At 42.7% G+C, this 8,690-nt stretch overlaps 1 long non-coding RNA gene across 1 annotated transcript; it reads left to right on the forward strand.

Annotated features, from left to right (window-relative positions):
• Window positions 1–2: 2 nt before the first annotated feature.
• LOC307036464 lies at window positions 3–7,949 on the forward strand. The gene is made up of 3 exons (XR_013807360.1): window positions 3–5,660; window positions 6,111–6,303; window positions 6,474–7,949. It is a non-coding gene; the product is annotated as an uncharacterized lncRNA (long non-coding RNA).
• The last annotated feature ends 741 nt before the right edge of the window (window positions 7,950–8,690 follow it).

Consider the following 8,690-nt stretch of genomic DNA (forward strand, 5'->3'; position numbering starts at 1 on the left):
CTCCTTGTCTCAAAGAATGGACGAGCCCCCATTTGTTACGTTCCCTCCAAGTCTAGGGGTACCAAGGGGAGTAACAATACACAAGGATGACCAAGCACGACAAAAAAAGAGAGAAAAACTGATCTCTGAAGCCATACGTAGGTCTTTTAATTAACAAAAAGAAAAAGGGCTCACCAGCCAACTTGCAAAACAAATCTAGATACAAAAATATATACTGGCGACATGGACACCACGCTGTACACATCCAGCCAGGGGAGAAGGAGAGAGCGACTGCGACCCTCCTCATGTCCTATATGGAGGCCCTGATTGGAGAATTAGGAGAACCTGGGGAGAGGCTGCACCTGGGGACAATCAGGCTGCACCTGGGGAATCAGAGGGAGAGAGAGAAAGACACACATACACACGCACAAACACTACGGCACGTAAGAATATATATTTATATAAATATATACAATTTCAGAATCAAACAAGTATGAGAGCACTCACAGCATAATAACGTAACCCCCCTCTCTGGTCGCTACAATGAGGAAATGCAATTACGGGCCAAAAGTTTTATTTACAAGTATAAAAGTAAGCATAGGACATGCCAACTGAGACCTGTCTGTCCGCTGCATCTGCGCACACACACACACACACACGGCCGGCCCTAGACTTTTGGGGGCCCTAAGCGAGCTTTGGCTTGGGGGCCCCCCTCACTCTAGCGCGTTCTCACTACACACAACACGTGTGTCTTTTGTCTTATGATGTAAGCATAAGCACACATATTGTATAAATAAGAATGTAAACACCGTGGACCCCAGCTAGAAATGTTTGGTTCTCAGAATGTTTTTAGAACCAAACATTTTCTAGGAATGTTTTCAGCGGGAAGTTTTCTTTTGGTTCCCAGAACGTTCTTCTGAAAAGTAGGATAACGTTCTCTAAAAACATTCTTAAAATGTTTGGTGATAACATTGTTAGAACATTATGCCCTCCTATTCTTAAAACATTTTCAGCGGGAAGTTTCTGTTTGGTTCGCAGAATATTCTTCTGAAAGGTAGGATAACATTCTCTAAAAACATTCTTAAGATATTTGGTGATAACCTTCTTAAAATGTTTTTGATAACATTGTTAGAACATTATGCCCTACTATTCTTAAAACGTTTTCAGCAGAAGCTTTTATTTTGGTTCCCAGAATGTTCTTCTGAAAGGTAGGATAACGTTCTTTAAAAACATTCTTAAAATCTTTGGTGATAACCTTCCAAAAATGTTTTTGATAACATTGTTAGAACATTATGCCCTACTATTCTTAAACCGTTTTCAGCAGAAGCTTTTATTTTGGTTCCCAGAATGTTCTTCTGAAAGGTAGGATAACGTTCTCTAAAAACATTCTTCAAATGTTTTTGATAACAGTGTTAGAACATTATGCCCTATTGTTCTTAAAATATTTTCAGCTGCAAGTTAGATTTATTTATGTTGCCAGAATGTTATTATTTTAGAGAAGGATAACATGCTTTATGTTTAAAACATTATGCAAATGTTCTGTGGTAACAATTTATTAAAATATGTTTACATTACTAGAACATAAAGACATAATATTCCTGTAATTGTTTAAATTCCCGGGTAAATGGACTGACCACTGTGGTCATTAGGATGATTTTGATAGTTTACTTAACTATTGGAATTTGACTATTAACACATGTAAAAGGATGAATCGGAATCAGCTGGTGAAAGTAAGATTTGTTTATTAGAAAAGGGGAGCTGGGAGTGGAGGTTGGTTATGGCAGCAGTGAGAAACAGTTGTTCCAGGGTGGAGAGGCCTGGCTGGTCTTGGGAGTGTGGAAGGCCTTGGATTCCTCCTGGGAGAGACATAAGAATGAGTGTGAGACAAAAGCAGACAAAGTTGTCAAAGAATATGCTGGTAAAAAGCTAGAGTGGCACGAAACAAACAGTTCACGGCAACAATCCGGCAGGGAATGAGTGCAGGCTGCAGGCTTTCATAGTGTGGCTGATGAGCAGGTTGCAGGTATGGTTGATTGGAGATTGCTCCCAGCCGTGTCGAGCAGACCAGTAGGTAGAGAGAGAGACACACTGTAAAAACAAACACATACAAACACTAACAGGGGTTTCAGGGACGGGCAGTGACAGTCGGTCCGTTCCTATATATGTCTGTCGGTCTCAAATCTAAAGGGTGTAATAACGATTTGTATCCAATATGTATAAACAGCGGACACTGTTTATACCCAGCCCTCACAAACCACACACGGCCGGATAGCTTATCTAACAATTAGAACCTACATACGAGACACAACCTTTATAGTCAGAAAAAAAGTTTAATTATTTTCGGATATTTTACACATATGTATATGCATACCTTAGTGTGATTATAAGTGCATGTGAGTGAATATTGGCATGCATAAATTCGTTTTTATACGTCCTATTCATTGTCTCAATGCGCTCATACATCTTAAGAAAGTTATCACCAAATATATTAAATGTTAGTTTCTCTTTTTGACATGCAGCGGGTTTCTCACACGTACCACGCTTCCTGGATGTATTTTGGGAATCTTGGCATTTCTTTTGGCGTCAGTGTATGTGCCACTGTTTCTTTTCCACTCTGTCTCTCAGTTCCTGATCCTGAGTATCAGTAAGCTGTGGCAGGATTGAGAGTTTGGTTCGCATAATTCTTCCATACATGAGCTGGAAAGGAGATGTCCCTGTAGTGGCGTGAGGTGTAGCTCTGTAGACCCGAAGAAACTCAGCAACGTGAGCTTTCCACGGAGCGTTCTCTCTCTGTGCAGTGAGAAGGCTTTCCTTCAGCACTCTATTTAGCCTCTCCACGGCTCCATTTCCTTCTGAATGGTAGATTGTAGTCCTGATGTGTCGGATGTCTCTTTCTTCTAGGAAAGAGGCGAGTTCTGAGGATGTGAATTGTGGACCGTTATCTGTCACCACAGACACAGGGTTCCTTTTTTGGCCGAACACTGATCTCAATTAACCATTGTTGTTATCTACCTTCCACCAGGCACCTTGGGGGACTTCTTGGAGGAATTAGATAATCTCCTCTCACATATCCCGGAAACTGGCCCTCCCGCTGTACTTCTCTGAGACTTCAACCTCCAGACAGGGAAAATAGCTGAACTAACATCTCTTTTAACCGCCTTTGCTTTCTCACTGTCTCCATCCCCACCAACTCATAAAGCTGGCAATGTCCTTGATCTCATATTCTCAAGGAACTGCACTACTTCTAACCTCACTGTAAACCCGCTTCACACATCCGATCACTTCTTCATTTCATTCTCTCTACCCCTTTCCAAACATAACAAACTAATCTCTTCTAATTCTGCACCTGTCCGCCGCAACCTTCGTTCCCTCTCCCCCTCTACCTTTGCCTCATCGGTGCTCTCAGCCCTCTCTTCCTCTGACTCGTTCCAACTCCTGCCTCCAAACTCTGCTGCAGAAACCCTCCTCTCTAATCTCTCATCCTCTCTGGACTCTCTCTGTCCTCTCACATCTCGGCAGGCTCGTCAATCCCCTCCTGCTCCCTGGCTAAATGACGCACTGCGTGCTAATAGAACCATCCTTCGGGCAGCAGAGCAGCAATGGTGGAAATCCAAACACCATGACGACCTCCTAACCTATCAGGCTCTCCTCTCCTCTTTCTCAGCTTTGATCTCTCAGGCAAAAAGCACTTTCTTTCAAGATAAGATCCAATCTTCCTATTCCAATCCCAAAAAACTATTTTCCATCTTCTCCATCCTCTTGGACCCCCCCAAAGCCCCTTCCCCCTCCTCCCTTCTGTCAAGCGACTTTGTTAACCACTTTGAAAAAAAGGTTGATGATATTTGCTCTTCTTTTTATGACTCACCTTTACTCACCGCTGGGTCACCAGACCCACCTTTCACCCACACACTAACCTCCTTCTCCCCTCTCTCTCCAAGTGAGGTTCTTACCCTCATTACCTCTGCCCGTCCTACCACCTGTCCTCTGGACCCTATGCTTTCAAACCTCCTTCAAACTATCGCTCCTGATATTCTACTGTTTCTCACCCATTTCATCAACACTTCTCTAACTTCTGATCACTTTCCAAAAAGTCTCAAGGAGGCAAGAGTAAACCCTCTCCTAAAGAAACCCACTCTCAACCTGTCTGATGTTATAAACTACAGGCCTGTCTCTCTCCTCCCGTTCCTGTCTAAAACACTTGAACGCGCTGCCTTTAAACAACTCTCATGTTATCTCCATCAGATCAACCTTCTGGATCCGCACCAGTCTGGTTTCAAGGCAGGTCACTCAACAGAAACTGCCCTCCTTGCTGTCACTGAGGAATTGCACACGGCTAAAACAGCCTCCCTCTCCTCTGTCATCATCCTTTTGGACCTGTCTGCTGCATTCAATACGGTGAATCATCAGATCTTCCTTCGCACTCTCCAAGAACTTGGAGTTTCAGGCTCTGCACTTTCCCTCCTCACCTCATACCTCAAAGACCGCACCTACAGGGTTACTTGGAGTGGGTCGGAGTCCGACCCTTTTCAATTAACTACAGGGGTCCCTCAGGGCTCTGTTCTTGGTCCCCTCCTCTACTCCTTGTACACAAACTCGCTCGGATCAGTCATTAGCCCGCATGGTTTTTCATACCACTGCTACGCTGACGACACCCAATTAATTATGTCCTTTCCCCACTCAGAGACCCAGGTCGTTGCACGCATCTCTGCTTGTCTAGCTGACATCTCTCAGTGGATGTCTGCTCACCACCTCAAGCTCAACCTTGACAAGACTGAACTGCTTTTCCTTCCGGGAAAAGATTGTTCCACTCTTGACCTAACAATCAACATCGGCACCTTTATTGTTTCCCCGATTCAGACTGCAAGGAATCTGGGTGTGACCCTAGATAATAAACTGTCCTTCACTGCAAATATAGCTGCTACAACCCGCTGCTGCAGATACACTCTTTACAACATCGGGAGAATACGTCCCCAGCTGACCCAGAAAGCGACACAGGTTCTGGTCCAGACTCTCATCATCTCACGCCTAGACTACTGCAACTCCCTCATGGCTGGTCTACCTGCATGTGCCATCCGACCTCTGCAGCTCTATATGGCGCTGGTTTTTCCCATAGATATATATAAACACTAGATGGCTCATGGGAGATTTTCCAGCGTAGCTCACCGGCCGCCATCTTGCTACAGTCAACAGCTACTCTGGTACTCGCTATGGTAGCTGTTGTAAGGTGAGTGATCTGCACAAAAATACTAGCTGAAATCTTGACTGATTTACAAACGGTTTGGTTTATTATAAACATTATTAGCATGGATATGATACAGGATGCTTGGACATGTTGAAATTGTAGCTTTTCTTTCTGTATGTGCCGTGGTTGTATTTATTAGCTGGCTAATAACAAGAGGCTGTGGGTGAGACCTATAGTATTACAAAGTTGACCCAGCAACTTTACACCAGTGGGAGAGGCATAACTGCTCTTTCTTTTCAACATAACTTAAGTTACACTTGATTTCTTCCAAGTGGTTTGGCTTGTTAAAAATAGCTTGCATTTTAGATACATTATGATACAGGAAATTGCTGGCTTTGTGTTTACAGAAGTACCTGACTATGCCTGACTTTTGTGCAGCCTACGGATGCTCTAATCACAGCAGTCTGCAAACAAGAACCCGTGGAATCAACTTTCACGTGTAAGATATGACAATATTATGACTATAATTAGGATAATCGTTAATTACTTAGTGGACGTATGTACATTACAAGTCCTGCTACACAGGATCAGTGGGGCTATGTGAGATAATAGTATTGCAAGATTTATGTTGATCCAGCCTCATTAGAATATGTTGCTACCATTTCTTTACACAATTATTTAATGTTTCTTTTGGACACCTTTTTTATAACTCTTAGTGTGGTCGTCTTATTCTTAAAGTATACATTACATACATACATACATACATACATACATACATACATACATACATACATACATACATACATACATACATACATACATACAATTACCCCAAAAATATGATAATTTCGGTGTGTATTTTTGTCCTTACCCTTAATGTTAAAGGAAAGAAGGGAGGACAATGTTGACAATAATTTATATATCTGGCTACCTTTCTCATGTTTTTAAGGTTTCCCAAAACCGGAGAGAGGAGGAGGCAGTGGGAAGTTGCCCTAAGAAGGGACGGTTTTGTTTCCTGTGGCAGGACACTGCTCTGGAGGGATCACTTCATGAGTGAGGACTTTGACAGGACGGGGCAGACTGTCCGGCTTAAAGATGGTGTTGTGCCAACAGTATTCAATTTCCCAGCTCATCTTCAAAGGGTATGTGTATCATTGGCCAACAAGAATTCAAGGTGTATAAGATTGATATATAAATATGTGATTAAATGTCTCACTTTAGTTTTTCTTTCTGCAAGTTTAGGAAAAATAATGTGTTGTGTATTACAGCACATTTTAAACACTCAAAATGTCTTTAATTATGTTTATTTTAGCCGGAAGCAACAAGAAGCACAACCACTTCAAGAAGAGCGGAAGATGAACCTCAGCCTAGAGTATTCTGATTGTGGCCAAGACCAGAGAGATGGTCATTGATTTCAGGAGGGTGAGGACGTCTCCTCTACCCCTGTGCATTCTGGGAGAGGATGTGGCTGTTGTGGAGGACTAGTAATACCTGGGAGTGCACTTAGACAATGGGCTGAGCTGGAGGATCAACACTGACGCTGTGCACAAGAAGGGGATGAGCAGACTCTATTTTCTGAGAAAGCTGAGATCCTTCCATGTGTAAGATGCTGGAGATCTTCTAGTCTGCTGTGGCCAGTGCACTCTTCTTTGCTGCGGTCTGCTGGGGGGGCAGCATCAGAGCCGGTGACACCAGCAGGATCAATAAACTGATCAGGAAAGCTGGGTCTGTCATCGGCATAAAGCTGGACCCCTTTGAAGCTGTGGTGGAGAGGAGGACACTGAACAGGCTGTTGTCCATCATGGATAACCCCACCCGTCCTCTCCACCTGCAGCTGGACAGTCAACGGAGCTCCTTCTCCAACAGACTGCTGCAGCTCCGCAGTGCCATAACTCTGTACAACAAATCACCTCTGGCTGGAAGATAACTCTCTGCTCCATAGTTTCTCTTGAATATAACCACGTTGTACATTTTACACATATATAATCTGTCAAAGGTTCTGGATTTGTTTACAAATCTAGAAACTAAGTACAAAACTAGGACGTTATGAAGATCTGATGTCAAAAATAATTGTGATAAATGAGACAGAACTGGCCTGTCTGTGAGCTCATTTTATGTTGGTTTGGTTCTTCTGATAAAGGTGTGAATATCTAAATAATATACCACCATATGCTATTGTCATTAGTTGTGTCCTTGTTCTTCAAGCTAAAGCATTGCTAAATTAACAACAACTCTTGGCTTACAGAGTGTGTGGAGTCTATTTGTATATAACATTACAAGACTGATTCTTATTATTACATTATATGCTTATTGTGCTCATGAGATTGCTATGACTATAGAATAAATAGACACAATCACTAATCCCAGGTTGTGATGGGTTAGATACCAACGAGGGGAATAGTCAGAAGAAAGTTTAGCTTGCACTATTGAAAGTAGCAAGGTCGAGTGCAGAGACTGAGAGAACAAAAAGAGGTAGTCAGAACAGCACATCGCACCGGCCTTCATTTTGTATGGGAGCCGCGCTCCCCCGCAAAGCTAGGAAACAACATTATGGTTTCCCACTATATCTGAAGAAACGTTAGAGAAAACAAATGATGTATGACAGAGCCAGAGTAGGGAGGGACTTCCACAGGCCGGCCGAATGCTGATTTGAGGATTGTGTTGCCAAGAGACTCTATCTGAGTCTGCGCACCAACCAAAGAGAACCAAGTCTAAACCATGGTATCTCTTCAGCTAGTCTTGACCAATCATAAATGTACGGGCAACTAGGCCTGTGTAATAAAAATGTATGCACGCACGAGGTTCAAGGCTCTTGACGGATTTGGTGGTTACAGATTATAGCTTTGCTGCCTGTGATTCCCAAAGACGTGATGAGTCCTTGGCCAAGTGATATATATATTTTGCTCTCTTTACAATAAATAGTTAAACTTAGAAGTTGTCTGTCTTTTCTGGAATTCTGAACCCAACAAAATGGTGACCGACGACGTGATTCCAGAAAAGCGATTGGGAACTCCCGTCTTCGAGTCCGAGGGACTGAAGGACGGCGGAGACCTCCTCCGGATTCCTATCAATACTCACAGGGCCAAAATCAAAGGTAAGCAGAAGCCTGTTGTATAACTACCAAAATTCTGCATAGGTAGAATAGGACTGTTAGAACTGTGAGTGTTGGTGGATGAACCGAGGAGGTAATGTAAAACATATGAGACAAATGAGGTGTGGGGGGAGCAAGGGATATATTTCTGATAAGTGTGCACATGATTTAGGTGTCCGGAACCTATGACAAGAATTGAAAATCAACATAAGAGTCTGGGACCTATGTTAAGAATTGAACATAAACATAAGAGTTTGGTACCTATTTAAAAAAATTCAACATAAGAGTCTGGGACCTGTGTTAAGAATTAGTGATCAACATATGAGTCTGGGACCTATGTTAAGGATTAAAGATAAGAGTCTGGGACCTTATAGAATTAAAGATTAGAGTCTGGGACCTTATAGATTAATTAAAGATAAGAGTCTGGGACCTTATCAG

The sequence above is a fragment of the Notothenia rossii genome, assembly GCF_949606895.1.
Source record: "Notothenia rossii genome assembly, chromosome: 1".
Lineage (NCBI taxonomy): Eukaryota > Metazoa > Chordata > Actinopteri > Perciformes > Nototheniidae > Notothenia > Notothenia rossii.